Source organism: Lithobates pipiens, unplaced genomic scaffold, assembly GCF_037356315.1.
Source record: "Lithobates pipiens isolate NorthernLeopardFrog02 unplaced genomic scaffold, aLitPip1_a1.2 Scaffold_18, whole genome shotgun sequence".
Taxonomy (NCBI): domain Eukaryota; kingdom Metazoa; phylum Chordata; class Amphibia; order Anura; family Ranidae; genus Lithobates; species Lithobates pipiens.
In genome coordinates, this window is record NW_027507758.1 from 510,054,879 (window position 1) to 510,082,715 (window position 27,837).

Genomic DNA, 27,837 nt, shown 5'->3' on the forward strand with positions numbered 1-27,837 from the left:
TTATATCACTTGAAGATGTGGTAATCATTCATAAATAGGAAGTGTAGTACATTTGCAGTCAATACACAATCTTCATTTACTATTGCATATTTTGTTCTGCAAATTGGTCATGATGTTTTTTTTTTTTTAAAGTGGACCTTACATCAGATTTTTTTTAATGTTAAAGTGGTTGTATACCCTTTTTTGTAACTTTTACCTACAGGAAAGCCTATAATAAGGCTTACCTGTAGGTAAAAAAAATATCTCCTAAACCTGTACGGTTTAGGAGATATTCCCCTCGGTATGCGCCGCTGACTGCAGCGGCGCATGCGCACGAGGGGATTCTCGGGCTGAAAATCCAGCAGTGGCAGGCGGCCGGAAAGAAATCTCCCGCGCGCATGCGCGGGAGTGACGATATCGCGGCTCCGGCCACTCACAGCGCCGGAGCCGCGATACCCGGAAGAAACGCCGAGGGAGCATGTCAGCTCCCTCGGCGTGGATCGTGCCAGATGTCGGGGCCTCGTTCTAAGGTAAGTATTTCATAATGAGCTAGTATGCGGTGCATACTAGCTCATTATGCCTTTTGCTTTGCAGGTGTTAAAAAATAAATAAAAAAAATAGCGGGTTTACTACCGCTTTAAGTGCATGCATGACAAGTAATGTTTAAGTACAATACTTACTGGTATTTATCACCTACTGTACAACTCTATCTCCTCTGCTCCTCTTCCTCTTGCTGCTGGAGTACCCTAAGGCTCTGTCCTTGGGCCCTTCCTATTCTAAATCTACACTTGCTCCCTGTACCATCGTGACATACACCCTTAATCAATGTTTTATATTTTAGATACATTGCATACGTACTTACTCCTGAAGAAGGAAGCACTGACTTGCGAAACGCATCGAGTTTTAGATTTTGTGTATTATTTTACATGGATCTTTGTAACATATGTGCATATATTATGTACCATGCTTATTGTCAATTAGTTTTACATCATATCTATGTATTTCATGTAAGACAACTAATATATACTTTTAATAAAATTTGAGACCATGTTTACTCTTTTACATTCATTGACCTTACTGTGCTCACCTCATTTAAAGTGTTTTGTTGCATGCAATATAGGGATTGAGGTGTGTCACTGGTGGCACCAGACAATTTTTTGTTTTTCTACTTCTTCCCTGGGCCAGTTGATAACCTCCTACAGCTTCCAGTATCATCTCTACGCCAACAACCCCCAGATGTATCTTTCTATTCCTCAGCTAACCCCCTCAATCTCTTCACCTATCACAATTGTACTGAATGACATATCAGTATGGATGTTACACCCCTCAATTTCAATCTGTCTTAAAGTTTGCTTGTAATATTTCCTTTTTCCGATCCTAGCCTCTTGATTTTACTATTGAGATCAACAGCACAACCGCACAATTATTGGCCCTCTATGCATGCCAGGGTGCTAAGTGTAATCCTAGACTTTGAGCTGTCCTGTGGGCCCCACATCCAACCACTAGCTAAATCTTGCCACCTTAACTTCTATAAAATTCCCCAAAAATTACCCCTTCTTAACCAACAACACCACAAAACAATTTATTCACTTCCTGGTTATCTCCCGCCTTGACTATTGCAACTCTTTTCTCCCTAACCTACCTCTACACAGGCTATGCCCCCTCCAGTCCATAATGAATGCTGCTGATAGACTCATCAGCCTTACTAACCAATCTGTAGCTGCTGCCCCACTCTGCCAATCCCCTCACTGGCTTCCACTAGCCCAACATATTCAGTTCAAAATACTTACCACATCATCTCAAAATATCACCCAAATCATCCACTCCTCCCAAGACCTCCTTTTCTATAGCTCCCTCATCACCTCCTCCCATGTTGGCCTCCATGACTTCTCCATCACCTCTCTCATTCTCTGGAACTCCATGCCCCAATCTGGTTAACCTCCCTAGCGGTAATCCCGAGTCTGGCTCGGGTTGGGATTTTAATTACAAGAGCGGTAACCCCGAGCCAGACTCGGGTTTGCACCGCTCGATGCAGGGGAGGACACAGGGATCGTTACTTACCTTGTCCCCTGGATCCAGCGATGTCCGCCGTGCTGTGTGATCGAGCTGTCCTCCGCTCGATTCACAGTGCCGAATGCCGCCGAGCTCCGTTCCCTGCGACGTTACGACGCACGGGAGCGGAGAACGGCGGCAAATTCCAAAAAGTAAAAACACACAAAACACACACAGCACTGTAATCTTACAGATTACAGTGCAGTAGTAAAAAATACACACCCCCTTTGTCCCTAGTGGTTTGTGCAATGCCCTGCATGCACTTTTATATTATAAATACTGTTTTTTACTGCTTGGAATTTGGAGATTGTCCATAGCAACCAAAACATGTCCCTTTTTCAGTTTTTTTTGGATTTGATTACATTATTGAATAATTTTTATTATTCTTTATTATATTATAAACTTTATCATACCCGGGATGTCCGCTAGACTCTGGTTTGAAGAGATTTCAGAGCGTTATTCCTAAGAATTACAGGACTACAAAATAAAAGCCAGATTTCCATGCAAAATAATTGTACCGCTTTCAGCACCTTATTCCAGACTGAATCATACCGCCAGGGAGGTTAAAGTCTACCCTATCTGCCTTTAGGTGATCCCTGAAAACTCATTTATTCAGACAAGTCTAACCTACCTCCCATAGCTCACCCCCCACAGGTATTACCCCATTTTTTTAGTTTGTAAACTCCAAAAGCAGGGCCCTCCTACTCTTTTTGTATTGTATTGCTGCTGTATTGTCTCCCTTTATATTGTAAAGCTCTGCGCATACTGTTGTCACTATATATATCCTGTAAAATAATAATATAATAAAAATTACCTCTCACAGAGATTACAGATTACAATGTCATTGGTCTTCTTTCCAAAAGATTAGAAACATTTTTAATTAGACATCATCCAGGGTTATCATCTACTTTGTGACCTGGGACAATACCTCAGAGATGATACAATCATGTATACCCTATGCAGCTCTTGAGCCTGTTTACAAATGTCTGACACCTTGTGATTTGCTACAGAATTAAGTTGGCCATGCACTACTCGAATTTTGCCTGGTTTCTGGTGAACCAAGTGAAATTCAAGCAGTGGTTGGCTGGCCCGATTGGCACCTTACCACCCAACCCCCTTCAATCTCAAAACTGCAGTTGTACGGCAGATAATTTTCAGCCACGTGTATGGCCAAGTTCACGGTTTTGCAATTTAATTACTATGAAGATAAGACAGAGAAAATGCTTCCTCCTGCCTGTAGAAGGCTGATGATATCATATCAACCTAGGCATAGTCGTTTTTCTGGAGCTCACGGACTGGTTGTTGTTTTGGCACTACTTGAAAATATAAAATAAAAAACGAATGCCTGCCACTGATCCTCGCTCTGTTGAAAAGCTAAGCTTACTGAAGAACTTTCTGTAATTAACACTTGTGGATGTCTCGGATTTCTGGTCCCCCCTGCTCTCTATGGTTCCATCTGCTGAACCCTATGTCACTACATAACACAGAAGCAACTTAGCAGCTGGAAGAAGGGACGATGGTGCTTAGCTCACTTCATTGCATTCATCTGGTGTCAGATCCAGATTTTTTTTTAGCAAGCTTAGCTCTTCAAGAGAGCTAAAATCAGCAGTATGGGCAGTGGGACAAGTAAGTATTTAGTCTTTTATATGCATGTAGGGATTTTTTTTAATAGAGGCCAAGCTGTTTTAATGATACAACCTGGAGTTTTTTTGGAACAAACATACAGTTGCTGTAAATTGTAACATATCAAGAATTTATAACTGCAGACATGTAAGTTTATTATGTAGCAATACCCCCAGATAAGACCCACTAGTAGATGGTAATGATGAGAGCAGCACAAATAATGATGATGAGGTTCTCTCCCCGCTTGTACAAAGGCTGCCAGCAAACCAAAGTACAGTTTAAAGCACACTGACACAAGAGAACAATCTAGGGAATATCTTTTTATAATATATTGCTAAACGGAAGAGGGTACAGGGTATAAAATATTTCAATCTGTGAAGTTTTATAGGAGAACTCTCTTCTCTGTGCCGTACTACTGGAAACAAATCCTCTGCTAGACTTCAGAATACAGTTCCCCTCAAGAGGCCAAGGCCAGAAGTAGGAACCCTATGGAGGAAGAACTACTTGGCTTCAATATTCCAGTAGTACTCAATCACCGGCATCTTGTAAACCAGTCAGGACTCATAAGTCAAGGGTGCAGCTGTGCCCATTCCTCCAGATGTCCTGCAGTCCTTGCTGACTGGATGCCTCAGGTGAAGTCTCGGGGTGTTGAAGATTACTTTTGGTTTCCCTCCAACTTTAGGTTTTCCCCCGAAAAGTAACAGAGGGGAAATCTTCCAATAGGGATACTCGTGCTGGTGATCTGATGGGGCAAAGGATTCCTTTACTTTGCAGGGATTTCCTCTCACTTCCTGTTTCAGCTATAGGACGGGAAGTGTAGGTAAATCTCCTCAATGGGACATAGATGGTAAAAAAAACTGACAGGGATTATAACCCTATCTTATTCAAAATGAATTACATATACAGTGGTGTGAAAAAGTGTTTGCCCCCTTCCTAATTTCCTGTTCCTTTGCATGTTTGTCACACTTAAGTGTTTCGGAACATCAAACCATTTTAAACAATAGTCAAGGACAACACAAGTAAACACAAAATGCAATTTGTAAATGAAGGTGTTTATTATTAAAGGTGAAAAAAAATCCAAACCATCATGGCCCTGTGTGAAAAAGTGATTGCCCCCCTTGTTAAAACATACTATAACTGTGGTTGTCCACACCTGAGTTCAATTTCTCTAGCCACACCCAGGCCTGATTATTGCCACACCTGTTCACAATCAAGGCATCACTTAAATAGGAGCTGCTTGACACAGTAAGGTCCACCAGAAGATCCTTAAAAGCTACACATCATGCCGAGACCCAAAGAAATTAAGGAACATTTGAGAAAGAAAGTAATTGAGATCTATCAGTCTGGAAAGGGTTATAAAGCCATTTCCAAAGCTTTGGGAATCCAGCGAACCACAGTGAGAGCCATTATCCACAAAAGGCGAAGACATGGAACAGTGGTGAACCTTCCCAGGAGTGGCCAGCCGCCCAAAATTACCCCAAGAGCGCAGCGACGACTCATCCAAGAGGTCACAAAAGACCCCACAACAACGTCCAAGGAACTGCAGGCCTCACTTGCCTCAGTTAAGGTCAGCGTTCATGCCTCCACCATCAGGAAAAGACTGGGCAAAAATGGCCTGCATGGCAGAGTTCCAAGGAGAAAACCACTGCTGAGCAAAAAGAACATCAAAGCTCGTCTCAATTTCTCCACAACACATCTTGATGATCCCCAAGACTTTTGGGACAACATTCTGTGGACCGATGAGACAAAAGTGGAACTCTTTGGAAGGTGTGTGTCCAAGTATATCTGGCGTAGAAGGAACATTGCATTTCATAAAAAGAACATTATACCAACAGTAAAATATGGTGGTGGTAGTGTGATGGTCTGGGGCTGTTTTGCTGCTTCAGGACCTGGAAGACTTGCCGTGATAAAAGGAACTATGAATTCTGCTGTCTACCAAGAGATCCTGAAGGAGAATGTCCGACCATCTGTTCGTGTACTCAAGCTGAAACGAACTTGGGTTCTGCAGCAGGACAATGATCCTAAACACACCAGCAAGTCCACCACCGAATGGCTGAAGAAAAACAAAATGAAGACTTTGGAGTGGCCTAGCCAAAGTCCTGACCTGAATCCTATTGAGATGTTGTGGTATGACCTTAAAAAGGCCGTTCATGCTCGAAAACCCTCTAATGTAACTGAATTAGGACAATTCTGCAAAGATGAGTGGGCCAAAATTCCTCCAGGACGCTGTAAAAGCCTCATTGCACGTTATCGCAAACGCTTGGTTGCAGTTGTTGCTGGTAAGGGTGGCCCAACCAGTTATTAGGTTTAGGGGGCAATCACTTTTTCACACAGGGCCATGATGGTTTGGATTTTTTTTCACCTTTAATAATAAACACCTTCATTTACAAATTGCATTTTGTGTTTACTTGTGTTGTCCTTGACTATTGTTTAAATTGGTTTGTTGTGTTCCGAAACACTTAAGTGTGACAAACAGGCAAAGGAACAGGAAATGAGGAAGGGGCAAACACTTTTTCACACCACTGTAATTCTACTTTAAAGTCAATCCCTTATCCATCCTTTTCTACCACCTAGGCTTCTCTAGTGAGAATGTTAAGATATAGAAGAGGGTGGACACTATTGGTATTTTATCATATATAAATAAAAATTATTTTATTTTAACAGTAAAATTGTGTTGAATAGTCCATTATTATTCTTTTTCCTAGTGTGATCCATGAAAAAGGGCAGCAAACAGATAGGGCAATAGAGGGGTGTGGGTGGGTAAAAACTTGACTTTCCTAACTCAATATAACATTTTTATAAATGAACATCCAGTTAACGTGGCTCTAGGGAAGAAAGCAACAGATATTTGAAGACACCATTTAATTTAAAAAACATGGCTACTCCCAATGTCATGCATTGTAAAAATTATTAAGTTGGCAAATATAAGCATTGACTTAACACACACTGATAAGGTAATTCACTTTATGTTGATCCCATTCACATATATACCTACTGTAATAAAATGGAGACCATTTAGGACTATAGCTTTCCTTCTATCCAGGCCTTTCACATGTAGTCATATTAAAGCTTCCTTTCTCAACCTTTTTTACCCAAGAGGAACCCCCAAAATAATTTAAGATATCAATTATCCCTTACTAAAATTGAGTGTCAATTGGCAAAATGTCCCTTATATTGGCAGTGTGTAAGAAGAATGTAGCCCTTATAGTGGTGGTCAGAATGCCACCCTTACAGACAGCTAAAAAGATCACACTACTGGCATAGGGCATAGGTGCTATGTAGGCACCATCGTATGTAAGGTCAATCCGCCACAACTCAAGGAACCCCTAGCAATCTTTGCGGGAACCCTAGAGTTCCATAGAACCCTGGTTGAGAATGGCTGTATTAAAGTCCATATTTTAGTCACACTATATTGGCAAAAGTATTGTGACGCCTGCCTTTACACGCACATGAACTTTAATGGCATCCTAGTCTTAGTCCGTAAGGGATCAATATTGTGTTGGACCACCCTTTTCAGCTCTAACAGCTTCAACTCTTCTGGGAAGGCTGTCCACAAGGTTTAGGAGTGTCTATAGAAATGTTTGACCATTCTTTCAGAAGCACATTTGGGAGGTCAGGCACTAATGTGGACAAGAAGGCCTGGCTCGCAGTCTCCACTCTAATTCATCCCAAAGGTGTTCTATTGGGTTGAGGTCAGGACTCTGTGCAGGCCAGTCAAGTTCCTCAACCCCAAACTCGCTCATCCTTGTCTTTTTGGACCTTGGTTTTCTGTTTCTCCTGTCAGTGCTCATGTCCTCATTGAGACAACCAAGTGCAAAATGTTACAGTGTTTTGATGTTACACTGTGTCCTCAGGTTGCCCTATGAGTTGGAGGTAACTAACCTGGAAGGGTCAATGTTTTGCCGGCCATTTCTAGCAAGGTTACCGCCCCCTGAGAGCTGTTTGCTTGGGAATACTGCCAAAACATAGCCTGTTACTCTGCTGGAGTGATCAACCCCTTGGGAATGAGGGGTGGGGGGTGATGGAAGCCCACTTGGGGTTCCTGATGAGGTCTTGAGTCTGGAGACCCTTATGGCCTTACAAATGCCAAGTTATGAACTTACTGCCTTTATGGATTATTGCCAATTCATGGACTTTTGCCTTACAAGGATTTCCTTATGAACTTTGCCAGTTGCCTGTTATCTGCAAACTACCTCAGTAAAGTCTTTGTTTGTCCTCCTTTGCCTGGTCTGAAGTCTCTTAAAGGGGTACACGCACATCGCATCAAAAGAACAGGGCTTGCATCACAACAAGGTGACTGAGTTAGAGGAAGATAAGGTATATGGGTCTGACATACATAGTGCTATCCAGAAAAAGCTAATGTGTCATTGCTAAAAACGACAGTATCTGTGTCTCATGCAAGGCAACCAATCAGCCAGGAGATGGATGGCATGGCAAGGGTGATGATTTCTCTGGTTGTGGAGGGGGCTTAAGCGCTTGGCCCCTTCAATAGCAGCCAGTTCCCCACTCTTTGGGAATGAACGTAGCCTGAAGTCACAGAGGATAGAAATATGAAAGCCCCCCCCCCCCCCCCCCGGGAGAAAGAGCAAGCAAAGAGAACAGAAAGATAGAGCGTTTCCTGTATCCCATAGGAACCATGGTATAAATCACTAGGAGAGAGGTGACGGTAATGCTGGATTGGTGGTAACCAGCACACACTCCGTGGTACTGGTCCCTAAATTTTTTATTCTAAAAGTAAAAGAGGTCAACACAAAACGAATGCAATATTTGATACTGTTTTTAATAAACTAATGCATCAATATCTGGTTTCAGTGAATGTAATAGCAATTCTCAACAACTTTTCAAGATATTTTGGTTCAAATTTTGCCCTTCATGTGCTTCATCCTTAAAATATGCTCAGAAATATGGGTGCTGCTGAAAACTGATGACATGAATAAGGCATGATTGTGTATAGTGGAATATTTTTCTTTGGCAATATGAAACATATAAAAGTCCAGTAAAGAGACACTGTCAAATATGTCTCTGTCTGCATGTCTTGAAGGAAGAATATAGGTATTAATACCGTGTACCTGTGTAACTGTGTAATGTGAGGTTTGACAGTACAAGGTCCTCAGACCTACAAATGTATTTTAAAGAAGAATTCCAGGTTTGAATCGTTTTCCCATAATTATATGGGTCCAGCTTGGACCCGTGTAATTATATACAGTAATTACTAAATCTGGCCCTTGGAAACTGGAAATTGTTGAAGTAGACATTGCTAGTCCAGTGATCTCCACTTGCTCTGGGTCTCATGCTAAGCAGCTGCCACACTGAATTCTGAGCACAGATCAGCCTGTCAGCACAAGTGCCATTCAGGGAATGCTTTGCATTTTCTGAATGAATGCAAAACGTTCTCTAGTTGAATGAGGTAGAGAGGCAGGACAGTGATGTCAAGGCACGGGACCCGGAAACAAGTGGAGTTTACTGGAGTAGCGTCAACTTTAGTGGTTTTCAGGTTCCAGATTGGCCAGGTATGGTATATACATAGTTACAATGGACCAAGCTGGACCAATAAAGCTATGTATAAAATAAAATATCCACACTTGGAATTCTTCTTTAACCACTTTAGGTCCACCCTAAACTGAACATGCCAAGTACCTGATGTACTCTGGCACCCGTCGATCGTCAGGCAGAGAGACAGAACTGCAATCTGCCTATGTAAACAAGGCAGATCTCCGTTCTGACAGGAGGGAAGGGAAGGAATTTGTGTATAAAAAGTAAAGTAATAGTAAAAGCACCTAATGCAGTTCAGTAAAACACTGGCTAAGCACACAGTTAACCCTTTGATCGCCCCGATGTTAACCCCTTCCCGTCCAGTGTTATTAGTACAGTGACATTGCATATTTTTAGCACAGATCACTGTATTAGTGTCACTGGTCCCCAAAAAGTGTCACAATTGTCAGTTATGCCGCGTACACATGAGGTCAGGCGGAACGAATCCGTTGGACTATTCGATCGTGTGTGGGCTCCATCAGGCTTTTGCTTGCCAAAAATTTGATGGACTTTAGAAATAGAACATGTTTTAAATTTTTCCGCCAGAATTTCGCCGGACCCAGTTCCTAGCGGGAAACCTGTTTGTCTGTACACTGGTCCGACGGACAAAATACAATGCGCGGGCAGCTACAGCACCTGCCTGCGAGAATGTTTCCAGCGCGATCCTATCGCACTGGTTCTCGGTGACAGAGTACTGTACATCTCGCGCTGGCTGCAATAGAAAAAATACATTTTCCTATCACAGCAAGCGCGAGGGGGAATGCCCCTCCAGGGGCCTACCAGGCCCTTAGGTCTTGTATGGATTTTAAGACCCTTGTCCAAGCATGCAGCCTGGCTGTCAGGAAAGGGGGTGGGGATGAGCGAGCACCCCCCCCCCTTCCTGAGCCATACCAGGCCGCATGCCCTCAACATGGGGGGTGGGTGCTTTGGGGAAGGGGCGCCATGTGTTGATGAGGACAAGGGCCTCTTCCCGACAACCCTGTCCATTGGTTGTTGGGGTCTGCGGGTGGGGGGCTTATCGTAATTCGGTAGCCCCCATTAATAAGGGGGCCCCCAGATCCCAGCCCCCACCCTATGTGAATAAATATGGGGTACATCGTACCCCTACCCATTCACCTGGGGGAAAAAGTGTCAATAAAAAAAAAACACACTACACAGGTTTTTAAAGTAGTTTATTAGGCAGCTCCGGGGGTCTTCTTCCAACTTCAGGAGTCCCTTCCGACTTCTCTGCATGTTCCGTTTCTTCTCCCGCTCTCTGGCCTCTTCTCCCACTCTCCGGTTCTTCTGCCGGGCTCCACCGCTATCTTCTGCTCTTTTGCCGCTCTTTTGCTAGCGGTGGCCCGGCATTCTCCTTCGTCGTCGTCATCTTCTTCTTCTTCCTTCTTCTGTTCTTCCGATGTTGACATGAACGGTTCGGCCCAAGCATAAGTTCGGTCCGAACTTTGGTTGTTGGGACGTTCTGCAGAACATCAAACAATATGCTGTGTTCGGGGAAAATTCGAAAGCCGCCGGAACACAGTTAAAGTCTATGGGACATTAACATGAAAAATTAAAAGTGCTAATTTTAAAGGTTTATATGCAAATTATTGTCATAAAAAGTGTTTGGGGACCTGGGTCCTGCCCTGAACCAAAAAAAAATGTGTGGGGGTCCCCCCAAATTCCAAACCAGGCCCTTCAGGTCTGGTATGGATATTAAGGGGAACCCCGTGCCAAAATGAAAAAAAAAATGGTGTGGGGGTCCCCCTCAAAATCTACACCAGTCCCTTATCCCCACAACCCTTGCCCGGGGGGACCACCCGGATCCTGCCCCCCCCGTGTGAAATGGTAATGGGGTACAAATGTCCCAAGCAGTTTTCATCAATGAACTTTTATGTGTATTGCCGGACCGACAATTCATTATAGCCTCAAGTCGTTTTCAATTACTTTTTTTCCTTTAGAAATGTAATTTTGCTGTCAGACTGTTCTAAACACGGGAAATATGTGCCAATTTACAGGCATACTATAGACACCCCCCAGGTTCGAAATTTTAAGGAATATTACACTTTTATTGTTTCACTTTAAGCATTATTAAAATCAGTGCTCCCGAAAAAACAGCTGTTTTTAAAACTTTTTTTTGCATTGATACATGTCCCCTGGGGCAGGACCCAGGTCCCCAAACACTTTTTTAAGACAATGCCATGCATATTAGCCTTTAAAATTAGCACTTTTGATTTTTCATGTTCGTGTCCCATAGACTTTAACATCATTATGATATTAAACACAAAATAAACCCCTAAACTGCTGGGCCCATAACAGCAGCATGATCTTCTACATACATAGTTGTGAATTGGTATGGGGGGGGGGGTGTCTATGAAAGAGAGACAGTGTATGTGCTTGACTTACTGAGAGGTGTTGTGAAGAGTGAGACAAAGAAGCAGCAGAAATTCATGGTAGCAGTACTATGAGTGGTCTAATTAGCAGGCAGGCTGCCATAAGCCAAGATGCACTATTTTGTTTTGAAGCATCTCATCTTACATGCCATTTTCTGCTCCCAGCGGAGAGGTAAAATGGCTCTGCTGGAAACTGACACCCCCAGTGAAACTTATAGAAAAACGGTCTAGCCTGCTACCTGGCTCTGAAGGTTTGGTTTATCTTACATTTGCATGGCGAGCATCTCCTCTTTGAGTCTACACAAATATTGCTACTTTGTAATCTTCTTCATTGTGTGACACTGCGTGGGACTACAGCTTCCATCAAATGTATGCATTGCCTGGAGGTGTTCTGATGTTCCACTCAGATTTTGATGCTGAGGAATGATAATGTATTAAAGAGACAGCATGGGCAATGAGACATAAAAAGCTCAAAAATGCAATTTTATTAATGTATTGCTTTATTATGATTCCTTTAGCCATTGCTAAAGTGCAAGAAAAGCAGCAGGACCTGCTGGCATTCTCTTATTGGTAATATTAGCATTGACCATACTGAGCATGTATACTTCATATTCAGCTCAGCCTACAGAGTGCAGTGAGCAGAAGTATGTCATATATGGCCCATAAATGTAAAAAAAAGAGAACTGCACTGGAAACCAAGTCTAACAATTAAAGCAGCAACTCAAAGTGAAATACACACAAAAATAGCAATAGATAAAAAGTAAGCTGTGCTCTTAAAGTGACATGTTAACCAAATATATGAACATAAAACAAGAAATTAATAAGTAAAAAGTCATTGAAAAATAATTATAAAAAGTGGAAAGTCCCAAGCAGTGAAACATGTGACTCACGTAGAGTCCTCCAATGACTATCGAAGATCTTAATGGTTCCTTCAATGAAGAATGGACCAGCAGCCAGAGGTTCAGTGACAATCTTGTGACTTTATAATGTGAACACAGTAAATCCACCACCACACAAAGTGCAGGCTTATCAGCTGCACAAGTTTAGACACTTGTGGCTAATACCCAGCCAGGGCCTTTTTCCTTCAAAAACTCAGCCAGGGCCTTTTCCTCCAAAACCTGCAAATGTTTGGTCTGGTCAAGCTGAACACAACAGAAAGCGGCCATCGCCTCATCGCCACTTGTATGTTTATGGATCCATAAGCTGTACCTCCAACTCCTGACAAAACGGCTTACTATACCATATGACTGGACCAAATCCCTGACCACCTGTATGTTGGGCTGCATATGACATACCCCTGACAACTGCACTCTGTACGCTGGACTGCATTTCACATACACCTGACCACTGCACTCTGTACACTGGACTGTATATGACATACTTCTAACCACTGCACTCTGTACATTGGAGTTTATATGACATAATCCCGATCACTGTTCAGTGGCTAGGAGTAGTCTGTAATTTAGCTTTAAACATGTAAATTTGTGTATTGTACATGTATTGTATATGCAGCATCTTTTGAGGGGCAAGAAGGACTGCTAAACCTCAAATTTCTCCATTACTGCAACTTTGTATTTTCTTAAAGATTAACTCAATAAAAGACACAGATGAATGCAACCTAGTAATCATAATACATCATTAAATATCATTAAATATAATTTTTTAAATGTAAGCATAGCAAGTACCAGAATTTGACTTGATATCAGCCTCGTACACGCTTTGTACAGCAGAGGGAGAAGCAGCGCAAGGACTCAGTCAGGTACTCTGCAGCATTCCTATGCTAATAAGAAGCATGCTGATAGGAGGAGAGAGCAAAATAACAAAGAGATTAGCTCATTAGTCTGCTGCTTCTTTTTGCACTGACCAGTCCCAGGGTGGGGGTTGGGTAAGACCTGTATATGTAATGTAACTGCAGCAGGACAAAAGTTGTGTCTTCTGCCTTGCTAGATAGGGCTGTGCTGCATGACAGATGGACTGAAACACAAATCCTTTAGCAGATAAAACTGGTCTTATATATGTACTTCATCTGTGTATTCGTATGTTTTACCTGGAGTTCAGCTTTAATGTTTGCTATAGAATATTTAAGTTTTTATTTATTACAGATGATCTCTCCAACTTTGATCCCTAAACTGAAGGAAAACTAAAGGACAGACAGCTGTCATTAATTAAGAGTACAAAAGTGTAGAGTTTGTATGATAATCTGTCCATATCTCAATATTTTTCATCTTGACGACTTGCTTTGGCCCCTTTCACACTAACGTCCCGTTCAGGCCCGCCTGTCAGTTTTTCAGGCGGACCTGAACGGGTGCTCCATAGAGCTCTATGGAGCGTCGGATGTCAGCGGTGACATGTCCGCTGACATCCGACCCGCTCCGATCCGAAAAAGTGTGACGGAGGAAAAAGCTATTTTTCCATCCGTCTGCGGATCGGATCGGATGACGACGGGCACTGCGGTCCGTCGTCATCCGATCTCCCATAGGGGAGAGCGGCGCTGTGACAGGTCCGTCCCTGCACAGTGTGCGGAGACAGACCTGTCATCTCCCTGCTCAGCGGGGATCGGCGGAGTGATCCCCGCTGAGCAAACGGACATCCACGGGGCGGATCAGAACTGATCCGCCCCGTGTGAAAGGACCCTAAGAAATAAGTGAAACAAAAGGGTTGAAAAAAAAAACAGTAACCCTTTCCCTGGATATAAATTTTGCAAACCTACATGCACCATATGTTGTCTTTCTAGAAATCTGCATCACCCAATGAGGAGAAGACATTTCTCATTTTTGGCCACATTTTCCCTATCTGGGCTTCCAATGTACATTTACTGTAAGGTTTTCACATACTGATTTTTACTGTAGATATGTACATACAAGACTTGTCATGCCTCAATACTAGCAGGTCTCTTGATTTCAAGGATTACGTACCACAAATGTGCTATTTCTGACCCCCCGTGGACATTAATGAGCACCTTCAGCAATCAAATGCTTGTTTTTCTAAATTGTTGGTGGACCTCCTTTAAAGTACACAATGTCTCATTTCTTATTTTGTATGTACATTGTAGAAGGGCGAAGAAGGCAGATACAATGTGTGCAGATCTATCACCATTGGGAAAGAGATACTGGGGTTAGAGCTCTCTTGCATTATATCTTCCTGTCTATGGAGTAGTGATGAGACAAACTACCCTGGGCTTGGTTCGAGTACATTTTGACAAACTTCAAAGAAGTTCAGATGCCAAACCCCACTGAAAGCTGAATCTGTCAAATCAAAAATGGCCATTCATTGGGCTAATAGGCAAAAGGTCTTCAAAAATAGCATATGGGGGGGGGGGGGCACTGCCCTGGGGAACACGTACCAGTATAATGCAATGTGGAAGGCATGTGGTCTGTTATGGTCCAAAAGGTGGGAATGGGTTGCATGCCCATCCTCTCCTTTCCTGGCCATTTTCAGATTAAGGGCCTGGTATTGATTTTTAGGGGGACCTCACACATTTTCTTTTGTCTGGTATACATTTTCTGGGGGTCGGGGTGTCCTCACACCATTTTTTATTTTTTTTTATTTTTTTTTATGTTTTTGCATGTGGTTCCATTTAAAATTCATACCAGACCTAAAGGGTCTCATATCATTTTTTTGTAATTCCCCCCCCCCCTTTTCTTACATGGTGGAGAATTACCAGCAGGAACCTTCCATATATAACAGCTGAAGTAACACCTCAAATGTATTCCAGTGTTTGTGGCTTTGATTTATATCGGAAAGGTATATTTAAGTATATATGACTATATTAGTAAATGGTTCAGATTTTTTGCCTTATTTTGTGAATAGTCCCTTATTTATCAAACTGATTTGTTTGTAAGTATATCAGCACTGCTCTTCAAATCGCTACCTCTGTCTGCCCTTGACTATGTGGTAACCAGTGCTTAGATTCCACGCACACTTGGGAATCACTAAATCAGACTTAAGAAGATTAATTGAGTCCATAAAGCTGGCATATGCATGTAAATGAGTGGGCTGCTTTCTGTAGATTCCAAGTTCCAAGTGTCGGAGTATAGGTAAACATATAATATATTTGTATGAAAACACAGAATTACATTTCTGAGCACTGTGAATATTTATGAATATCCGCGTCTGCGACTGTTACTGTTCTCAGGATAGGTTCGCTGTGACACACATTTGAAAGGGTTTACTACTTAAAGCTGGACGTGTACTATACAGTGCCATAAAACCCTGCTGTAGGTGGCATTCCTCTCCGATGATGAAAGAAATCCTTCCCACCTTTCCAAATAAGGAGCTACGTCCTCCAAGGTTCTGCAGTACAATTAGCAATATGAAAGTATTTACAGCAGGAATTGTAATCAGCTTGATCAGTACTGCCAATTATCTGCGTCGGTGACACCCTGTCATACCCTGATTAATGTGTCACAGAGACATGTAAGGAACATGGGTGCAGACATCAATAAAAACCTCAGAAGTCTGTGCTAATGGGAATGATGATAAGACCGGCCGCTAGCAAAATGAAATGATACAAGTAATTTCCAAATATATATACTGTATACAAGGGGTCTTCAAAAAGTTTCCACACTTTTATACTATTATATATATAAAAGTGCGGAAACTTTTTGAAGAAGCCATATATATATATTTTTTAATGGCATCCCAGTCTTAGTCCGTAGCGTTCAATATTAAGTTGGCCCACCATAACAGCTATAACAGCTTCAACTCTTCTAGGAAGGCTTTCCACAAGGTTTAGGAGTGTGTCTATGGGATTGTTTGACCGTTCTTCCAGAAGCACATTTGTAAGGTTAGGCACTAATGTGGACTAGAAGGCTTGGCTCACAGTTTCCGCTCTAATTTATCCCAGTGGTATTCCATTGGGTTGAGGGCAGGACTCTGTGTAGGCCAGTCATGTTCCTCCACCCCAAACTTGCTCATCCATGTATTTATGGACATTGCTTTGTGCACTGGTCTAAATCATTTGGGTGGAGGGGGGATTATGGTGTGGGGTTGTTTTTCAGGGGTTGGGCTTGGTCCCTTATTTCCAGTGAATGGAACACTTAAGGGGTCAGCATATCAAGACATTTTGGACAATTTCATGCTCCCAACTTTGTGGGAACAGTATGGGGATGGTCCCTTCCTGTTCCAACATGACTGAGCAACTGTGCACAAACAAGGTCCATAAAGATATGGATAAGCAAGTTTGAGGTAGAGAAACTTGACTAGCCTACACAGAGTCCTGACCTCAACCCGATAGAACACCTTTTGGATGAACTAGAGCAGAGACTGGGAGCCAGGCCTTTTCATCCACATCAGTGTCTAACCTTACAAATGCGCTTCTGGAACAATGGTCAAATATTCCCATAGACACACTCCTAAACCTTGTGGACAGCCTTCCTGGAAGAGTTGGAGCTGTCATAGCTGCTAAGGGAGTGCCAACTCAATATTGAACCCTACAGACTAAGACTGGGATGCCATTAAAGTTCATGTGCGTGTAAAGGCAGGCGCTCCAATACTTTTATATACTTAATATAGTGTATATACTGTATATGTATACAAATGTATGAATGTATACAAATGTATATGCTGTATATGATCAATAAAAATCACTCTCCTGGACAGGTGTATATATTGTTGTAAGACGGGGGTAGGAAAGAAAAGTAAATCTAAAAGGGGTTAGAGGCAGCACTTGTTTCCACAAGCATTGCCAACTGAAGAGTGATGTGTGGCAATGAGGAGGCAATATGTCACCTCCTTACTACCTGTGTTAATCTCTAAAAGCCCACACCACTGCAACTGCATGTGGCGAGTTCCCATTCACCTGACATCAATTTTGCTTCACCTCAATGCATAGCATTGCAACCGGGCCATAGCATAAGCATAACCCATATGGCTGCCTTTGCAGATTAAGAGGGGTGGTTGTGATGATACGAACAAGCCCATTTTTACAACCCCAATCTCAACCACCTAAACCTTATTCTGGCCATATACTGGTAGATTTTTGTACAAACGTTTGTATAAAAAATCTCATCACGCTATCCCATCTAGTCATTCCTTCCGTAGTCAGGACAAAGCTGGGGAGCCAATTGCATTCCCACCCCTGCTGAAAGCATAAATAACCTCCTTTACCACCAAAAATTGATATCTGACTTGTACAACTTTTTAAGACAACACTAACTATCTAAGAATCCTACCGTTGAGAACTGAAGTTTCCAGAGAAGGAGATAGAACACCTAATGCAAAAGTGTTGGACCATAAATCATAGCATAAAGTTACCCCAAATGAAACTTGGAGAGAAATGCAGCTCAAACTTATACATAAAGCATGTTAAACCTTTACTACATCCATTCAGCCTTCCCCAATATTATATTATCACACTAAGTGCCTACAATGCAACTCTAATTCACCTAACGTGGGCCATTTGCTGTGGTCATGTCCCCATATCCACCTCGTATGGACTCAAACCACAAAATATTTGATCCAATTGATGGGACCTCATGACACCCCCTTTCTGCTCCAGTATATCAATTCCAAACAATTTTTCGATTCGACTGGGCAACCTCCTTCCTAAATAGATTTGAACATATAACTATTTTAACAACAACAACAGCAAAAATAATCCAAATGAATTGATTTAAACCACATCTTTCCTCCGTAACAGATCTACCACAAAAATTAAACAAACGAATGCTTATTGACAATTAGAAAGCCTCAAACACAGGATGCCCTCTCTTAAAGGTTTTTTTGATTCTTGGACCTTTTACTTGCTCTATACCTTGACAATGACACCCACTGAACTTATAGAAACAATTACAGAAACAATTTCAACGTATAGAAAAATGTATCTTACTGAGAAGTTGAAAGGTTCTCTGGGTCGCCTAGAATTGTTCTGAAGCAAACACCACCCACCTCTTATGTGACATTTCTTCTATCCTGATATCCTTGAAAACTGATTGGAATTCATAGTCTTTTTTTTTTTCCCCTTCTATTAAAGTTATATGAAACCCGAAAGCAAACATGTATTAAATTGCAGCTTACAAATTCTTAGATGTAATCTTTTTTCTGCTTTATGTCCTTTATTTTCACCTGGTGATCTGCGCAATAGACCTGTTGCCTTTTTAACAGAACAAGCAAATGTATCTGTTAGTACTGAGACAAACCATTTACCATGGACAGGGGTACTTACAAGGATCAACTTTTATATATTTATGTAAGAGCTTTTTCCTAAAAGGGAGACAAATTGTTGCTGTAATTGCTTATAAAGTGTGAGCGGAAGTTTTGGCTTTAACTCGTTAGTCGCTGGTCGATCTAACACTCCCCTCCCTCAGACTAACAATGCTGCTGTCCAAAGGTTCCCCTGTGCTCCTTCGTCCAGAGTGGGGGCAATCTAATAGAGGTGGTGTGTTACTGGACAGATCATTAGGTGAAAACAGAAGGAAAGAATTTAGCAATACACATTTTTGATCCTTTGAAGTCTATGCAACCAAAAACCAGAAAAAAGTCCCTGGCCCTTTCCATAAAATTCACAGATGTGAACATGACCCATAGGAAGCCCATTTAAATGGACTGCAGTGTGTTTCTGCAAAATTGAAAATGCACTAAAAATGCATAGGTGTGAATCAGGCCTTATTGCTAAGATTTCCAGGGGCATTTAGTCCCGGGGCCTTTCCATATATATATTTATCGATCTTCCAACTATGTAATGTAATGTACAGATTCCTTATTGTTATGACTACTGTTATATAATTTCCTTTTCTCTATATATGTACAATTCTGAGTACATCTCCTACTTTGTATCTTTGAAAAACATCAATAAACATAATCTCGTCACCACATTTGATAATGCCATCAAAGACTTTACAATGTAATTTGAAAACACAAATTTAAATTCGATTTTACCATATGATTTTAGAATGAATGGAATTTCCCAAACAAAACCACATTCACTGTTAAAACTTTGCTCATTCAAACAAAAAAAAAAATATCCATCCTGCTCCTTTGTTTTTTGTGGCCATTACATTTGAAAGGGGTGCATTAATTTGACCCCAATAACTTTTAGAAAATTGAATGATTGTTCGCAAATCAATTTTTTCTACCAACATTTTACTTATATATAGCAAGCTGTAGAGGCTCTAACCCTTCCCACTCCATGAGTTAAAGAGTTTATTAAAGTCACAAAAACTCTCATACGACATAATAAAAATTTGGAAGTGATGTCATGTGTTGTAGTGTATTTGTATTGCATTTTCAAATGATAACTGTATTGATTAAATTAAAATCGTATAAATCTGGCATCATAAAAAAAAAAATTATGCACGTCTGATCGGATAATAATGGCTGAACTGTCCTGATCGGCTCTCGAAAGATCTTTACTACGGTAACTATCCTATTATCGTACGATCGTTCCAAAATCTGTATTTTTCCATATGATTTTATGATCGTGTGTACAGGGCTTAAGGCAGGTCATAGATTATGAAATTTTCTTTCTTTCCACCATGATTGCACAATTCCCCCATCAACACAGTCAATGTTGATTGGTGAATCCCTCCCCCAGTGCTATTGTGTTCTGCCGGCGGGGAGCTTTCCCTGTAGGCAAAACACAGTACATAGTTATTCTAGTTGAAAAAAGACACAAGTCCATCCAGTTGGTCCAATAAAAGGAAAAAAATAAATAAATCATCCAATCCCATATACACAATCCTATACCCACAGTTGATCCCCAGCAAAGCATGATCCAATTTGCTCCAGCAGGGGTAAAAAAATATTTCCTGATTCCCCAAGAGGCAGTGATTAGTGTTGCTGGATATACTCAGCATCATTATTCATTAAGGAAAAACCCAACCAAATAGATAGACTTGTGTACAACCAGGGTGCCCATACACAGCTCCAAATTCAGCCAGTCCCTGCTGAACTGGATGAATTTCGATTCATATATGGCCAGCTTTAGGATTTAAAATTCCCTTGAGTTCTCTATACCCCACCCCCTATGTCCAAAAGAGATGTGAACAAGTGTAATTTTCCTACACTGAGATTCAAACTGTACTAAAGGCAAAAAAAAAACAGAGTATTGACCTGGAGATGTTTCATGCTGGCAAATAGATCTTACCACTGGCTATCCCAAAATTACATTTGTGGTTTCAAGCAATATATATGGAAGAGTCAGGTTTTTAGAAACAACATTAGTGAACTAAATGATATACTTCAAACTGTAATTGATGCATTTCACTGATTCCTAAAGAACAGTTTTTTTCTTAAATATCAGAAAAATTTACAAAATAGATGACGAGAGTGCTCATGCTAGCTTTGTTTTTCATGGACACATGATCAATCAGTGTCATCAGCTACCGCATGGCATCACCGAAGATTACTGTATATCATATAATGGCACAGATAAATAAAAAGCCAAGTGCACAGACACAATAAAGCCAAGAACAGAACTGCATGACTCTAAACATACCTGGTGTGTCCTGGCGGTATAATTGCTCTTTTCGTCCAGACCTCAAGCTTTGAGCTGTTAGGGGGAGGGGTGAATCAAAAGGTCCTCAGCTTCTGCAATTCTCATTCATTTTCTAAAAATATTAATAATCATTAAATGTAACAGAAGTGCAACAGTATACCGTAGGAAAAAAAAAGCTATTAATGTGACAAGGCCAGAATCAAAGACAGAAGGACATGTATTGTATTCGGGACTCTATTTTACATGATACTCATTGCGATGATAAAATTAATTGGCCCAGACATACAGTAGAAGTGGTATTCATTTCTGTATCTCAAAAGTATGCTTCCATGTGTATATATTTTATACCTTATAGTGTAGAGCTCTAGGAAAAATAAATTCTGACCGTCATAAAAGGAATGGTATGGAAACAGAGATAGAAAGATAGATAGATAGATAGATAGATAGATAGATAGATAGATAGATAGATAGATAGATAGATAGACCAAATTTGGGTCACCGATCTTGCTTGAATTTTACAGTTTGCAAACTTTGTGGTGGACCTCCTTAATGTCTTCGGAGTGCAAACTTTTTAGTGCATTTCTGACACATCAACAGGTATATTTCTGTACTCGGAGGGTCTTTATGAACCCGTTCATGCCTTTGCGATGTAGTAACCCCAATGCACCTGCTCAATGCACTTGCATTGCAGCACCAAAAATGCTGCATACATGATTTGGTCTGTTGCATTGGATTGGGTGGCCCATTCAAGTAAATGAGCTGACCTAACTTAATGCATGTCACTGCAGTGGACCTGGCTGGTGTGAACGGGCCCTAAAGGATTAAACATAGGGAATGTGCACGTATTGCAGAGATATACCGCATAAGTGACATACACTTTAGCAGTCTGAATATCCTGATCCAAGGGGAAGTTGAACAAACAAATGAGGCTTTTCTAGTGGACTCCATATATCATTACAACATTATACCCTGAATTGGCCAAATCTGTTGTGTACTTTGTATGCCTGGTAAATCTTATAAATCCCAATCTGGCCTTCATACATCTCACTAGTAAAAACTTCAACACTTTTGAAATAAATGTTTTAGTTCTGTCTATTGAGCATAGATCATTCGCAGACAATTTTACACTTGCCTTGTAAAAAAAATGAGCACTGAGGAATATAAAGGTAGTCTGATTAGCTGCTTCAATGATTCTTTCTCCCAAGGACCTTAAAATTTGAAGATGCTAATAAAATGCATCTATATCAATAGCACATGACATATTAACTGAACGGCGCACCATTAATGGTTTCTTTAAGAAGAAAATTTAAAATGAATAACTGTTTATACTAGAAAATCAAAGTCATTGATTAAAGATTTAACAACAAATTTCAGCAGCATACAAAATATAGTTTATCTTATTTCAGGTCTAGCCCCTAAGAATAACATAATGCTACTGCAGCGGCCTGCCCTAGGCTGGTTAAATAATTTTTTTGGCTCTGCTATACCTAGTTGAGCAGCAATTTATTTTTCAGGTCTGGTCAGATCTCCCTGAGCCTGGTGGTTGATTGCCTCTGCCTGCTTCTGGAGGGAGCTTCCAGAACTACAGTAGGATGGTTAACCATTCTCTCTTCTGGGGTATCCCCCTGGGAGATAGCCTATGTGCTACAGAAGAACTGCTGCTGCTAGGCCCCAGAGTGTGCTTGGCTGAGGGACTTGAAGCAACTTGGAGTTAAAGAAACTTGATAGATGGCACTGCCTGTGAAAGCTTGGCTGTAATAGGGAACCCTTGCACTGAAGAGAGTTGCAGGTAAATTGGTTGGGGGCTGTCTCTGGACACTGTGAGTAGGACTTTTTGCCCAGTGCTCCAGGTGTGCCATTAGACACCAGAGGTTGCTACAAAGACTAACTGATTGTCCCCTCTATGTCATGTATTACTGAAAGTGGTATTAAACCCAATTCCTAAAAGATAACATACTGCAGCTTTCCAATCATTAGATGTGGTGGCTGTATCAGTTTTCTTTTCTTGGGTTTTTTTCTCTCTGTTTTCACCGGGTGATCTAACTAATAATACAACTCTTGTATTAGCTTGCCCCCACTCTGGATGAAGGAGAACCGTACCTTTCCTTCTCTTCTGTGCTCTCACTTGGCTTGCTATGGGGGCACTCGTGCAGGCTTAATCTTGAGTTGGGCTATGTGCGTTGACACACACACACAGCGTGATTCGCCCCCCCCACTTTCTGCTCACAGGATTTGATTGACAACAGCAGGAGCCAATGAATCCCACTGCTACCTCGTAAGCCTGTGCGGAAAGAGAGAAAGAGTAGTGCTGCTGTTCTCAAACACAGCACTGGATTTAGATCTGTCTCAGGCAGGTATTATGCCGCGTACACACGACCGGACTTTTCGAGGGACTAGGTCCGACAGACTTTCGACGGAGTTCTGACGGAGTTCTGACAGAGTTCTGATGGACTTTCCGAATGAACGGACTTGGCCACACACAATCACACCAAAGTCTGACGGATTCGAACGTGATGACGTACGACCGGACTAGAATAAGGAAGTTCATAGCCAGTAGCCAATAGCTGCCCTCGCGTCGGTTTTTGTTCGTCGGTCTAGCATACACACAAGCGGATTTCTCGGTAGGAAAATTTGAAACATGTTCCATTTTTAAAGTCTGTCGGATTTTTGCAAATCAAAAGTCTGCTGCAGCCCACACATGATCGATTGGTCTGCCGGAATTGTTCCGTCGGACCTTTGATGTTGAAAAGTCCGGTCGTGTGTACGCAGCATTAGGAGGGCTGGGGGGGACTGATCATGGATGGTTTCTATCTTTATGCAGAAAATTCATCTGTACATTTATTTCCTTTCCTGGAATTTGTCTTTAAAGAAAGGTGGCACTGTAACCACTTAGATTCAGGGTTTCATCAATGAAGGGAAGGAACTAAAGGAAACAACCTAACATAACCTTCTTTTATGTGGTTAGAACTGTGACACTGTGCCTTTCTCCTACTGTTTCATGATCTGTCTTTGTCAACTCCACCTGGGCAAGGTCATTTTAAGTACATTATATCCTTCCAAGCCAAAGGTTATTTATGTGTGTGACAATAATGAGGATATTATTGCTGCATCCTTTTGGCCAAGTAATCCCTAGGTAATCCGAAGGATCACCAGCTGCATATATTAGATGTATTCAGAACCTTATCTATCTATGTCAAAGGCTCAAAAGAATATAGTAGGTTAATGTTATTTGTCCTTTACGTGGGTCACAGGAAAGGCAATCAGGTTACCATGATATTACAGGAAAGATGGATAGGGTGAATGATGATTAAGACCTCCTGCTGGGAAATATGTGAAAACATAAACAAACAATATACAGTAGGTTTCTGCAATATGAAACTATGTCACATTGTTCAAAAAAAGTAAATATATCATATTGAAATATAGAAAAATGAGCAGGTGTATTTACTGTAGCTCATTGTCACCTCAAAATTGGGACACACATAGCACATGTGTCAATTGGCTTTTGTTTGCTTAATTTTCATACAAGTCTATGGAGATGCAAACCCCATTTATAGCAGGACAAATGCAGGTCAGAAGGAGGCTAGCTGCAGGTCAAAGGCACCTGTCAATGAATTCTAAATGATCTCAGAAGCTTCTCAAACTGAGATAATCTACACAAGCCCAAAGCCCATCCACACCAGTTGAACTCTGGTCTGAGCAAAAAACATTTTAGTACTCTCTAATGTGAGACCTGGTTGGATTTCTATCAACCACATAAAATAAGAAGTATGTCCTTTAAAGCTAAACTCTGCGCACAAAAAAATTAACCTAAATATATTTCTCATGGGTTGAACAAATGTGCAGGGAACAGGAGCTTAACAAGATGTGCAAGCGCAAGAACGTGCATGCACATGAGCACGTACATGGCAATGTGCACGCACAGGCTTGCCCACAGGCCCTGGCATATGATAGCTGATTTAAACTGAGGTCTGCCTAGCCTTATTGCTGGATTTTCTTTAGCTCGGAACCCTGTGTTCTGTGTTTCTAAAAACCTGCTGATTTTGCTGATGACCAGACTATGTCTGACCCTTCTCTCAGGATTTCCCTTGACGGTTATGTCTGCTGCTCATCTGTGTTATTGACCCTGGTCTACATTTCGGACCTTGACTCTGTCTCTTAACTGTTCCAACTCCTGCCTATCCCCAATCTTGAACCTGGTTGTGATCCTGTACCTATTTGCCTGGTTGCTACCGAGCACAGCTTTTGACCTGACCTAGGACTACCACTGAGCGGATCTCTTTGTTTGCAAGATCAAGTTCGCTGCTCCAGTTTCCAGGCACCAGTGCCCTTCCGCTGCCCTAGCAGTCCCTATCTCACCTACCAGGGGTGTTTTGAGGGGAATTGTGCAAGAGGTCACCCTTGTCATCTTGGGCTCCACAGTCAGGTACATGACAAGCATTCTCACACACTAACTGCTTACCAACACACTAGTGACAGTCCCTGGTATGCTGTCATGCCCACCCACCAGGGCTGGACTGGGACAAAAATTTGGTCCTGGATTTCATCCAACTAACTACACTGTAAAGCACAAAAAAACAGTATCCTGTGCACTTGCATGAGAGTGACGTCATCACGGCCCGGCTAGCCACACAGCAGGATCATGCAAACCCCGAAGGAAGAGCGAGTGAAGGGGGAAGCCCCCGGCAACAGTGACAGCACACTGCTGGAGGGCTTTACTTCAAAGGTAAGTTTGCCATGTGACAATAAAATTGTACTCACACTGCAAGGGCAGCATGAAAAAGGAATATCTGCTTACTTGACCCTCCATCCTGATAGCTTGTTTCAGAGAAATTCTTTTCCCCCATGCTCCAGCGGTCTAAGCTCTTCTGATGTCATCAAGACTGATGCAGAAAACATAACCCCAATTCTTCCCATTGGGGCCCCCTTCATTCTACAGGGTTCTTCTTCTAGGCCCCCAACATCCCATACAACCCCCTATATTCCATAGGGTTCTTCTTCCCATTGGGGGCCCCTTCATTCCATCGGGTCTTTCTTATAGGGCACCTACACCTCAAACACCCCCTTCATTCCTTAGGGCTTCTTCTTCCCACAGGAGCCTCTTCATTCCCTGGGCCCCCTGGTTATCTTGTATCTTCCAGCCCCCCTCTCCATTTGGTGCAATAATGATTGAAACAATATGCAAAATCCAATGTAGCCAAAAGTGTCAATTAATATTGAAATGTTCATAAAAATATTTTCAGCAAAAAATTAATATATAAACTATGCTTATTGACGACTACTCCACCTGGTTGCTCAAAAGGATAACTACCCAGGTAGGTTAACGAGGTGCAGAATTGCGAAAAATTACCTGGTTGTGAAAGGGATAAAACCTTCCAGAGCTCGAGTGGTTAATACCGCTTTCTGCCAAAACAAAATATTAGGGGGGCCTTTGCAGGCCCTAACAAGCATCAAACTCACCCTCAATGGTTTGCCATAAGCTCCACTGTAAAAAAGGTATATTTAAAAACATAAACAAATTCCTAATTTGTATCCAGCATATGGAAAATGTATGCATGCTGAATCTGACGTATGAGTACTAAGTGCAACGATCTGAGAACCTGTCTGGTGTCAAAGACCTAGTAGTGCACTGAAGTATGATAAACCTGGCACTATAGATAAAAACACGGGTAGACATCTCACTCCTGATGACAAGTTTAGCTCGAACATAATCAATAATTCAATGAGTTAGTTCTTTTCAGATGTCAATTTAAATTTAACGAGCAAAAGATGCATCTTGCATTAAGCCTGGGCTGGGAAACATTTCTTAATATTGTAAAAAATATGTTTGTAACTCATACCTGGTTTAGCTTATAGAAAAAACATGTTAATGCCACCAAGGCATTTCTTTATTAAAATATAACTAATAGAGAGGAAGGGGGGGGGGGGGGGCTCACCATGCCAGCATCCAAAATATATATATATAAGAATTGAAAAACTCAAAAAATAGGTGGACTTTGTGGGCAGATGTGAGGAGAAATCATTAAAAAAATTATAAATTGTAGTACAACATGATTAAAAAACATATATAAAACATACAATCAACACCCTATAAAGACACAGGTACCAGTTACCCAATAGTGCAGTTACAGAACGCTATATCGAAAGTATAAGGATTTATTTAATAATATAATAAAGAAATTTGATCCAATTTGACAAGAGGGGTTATAACTCTCCTTTTCTCTAAAGCAGTATTTTTCAACCAATTTTCCGTCAAGGCACATCGCACAAAATCCCGGGGCACACCAATCTGAGTGCTCGTTCCCACCAAGAGGTTCATCCGAGCGTTATTGCTTTTTTGCAAGTTCCTACACACAATGCATTTTAATGAGCTGCACTATGCTTGTGAAATATGCACGGGGTACCTCCATGATTTTTAAAATTGTGCAGCACCAAAACACATGGTACTACGGTACCTTGTGTTTTAGCAGGCAAAAATGTACGTGCATTTGCTAGATGCAAGGGAATGTGATTAGGAATTAATGGCACCGATGTATGTCTGCAAAAGGTACCACATTTGTATGCGGTACGGGAAAACACGCAATTTCACACCTGTTACCATACTGCACCTAGTGTGAACAAGCCCTAAAATGTACTCTGTGAGGCAGAGTTCAATGGTCTGTAAGTTGTAAACCCCCCAATTCCTCCTTTCTAGCACAAACTCTCCCAAATCTTCTGTCCTAGGACAACACCTACCCCCATCCCCTCTCGCAGCATAACATCCTCAAATACCTCTTCCTGGCACAACCCCCCACCCCCCCACCCCAAATCACCCTCCCAGGAAATGCTCCCAATCCCTCCATCCAT

At 41.6% G+C, this 27,837-nt stretch overlaps 1 protein-coding gene across 23 annotated transcripts in view; it reads right to left on the bottom strand.

Annotated features, from left to right (window-relative positions):
- The window catches only part of MYT1L (myelin transcription factor 1 like), a 629,697-nt gene that overhangs the window by 395,404 nt on the left and 206,456 nt on the right, over positions 1-27,837 (bottom strand). For 21 of the 23 annotated variants that reach the window (XM_077488717.1, XM_077488709.1, XM_077488705.1 and 18 more), the window contains one exon: positions 20,992-21,103. The exons of the other annotated variants lie outside the window; for them this stretch is intronic. The gene's annotated coding sequence lies outside the window, so the exon portion shown is untranslated. The remainder of the gene's footprint in view (positions 1-20,991; positions 21,104-27,837) is intronic. 23 annotated transcript variants of the gene reach the window in all.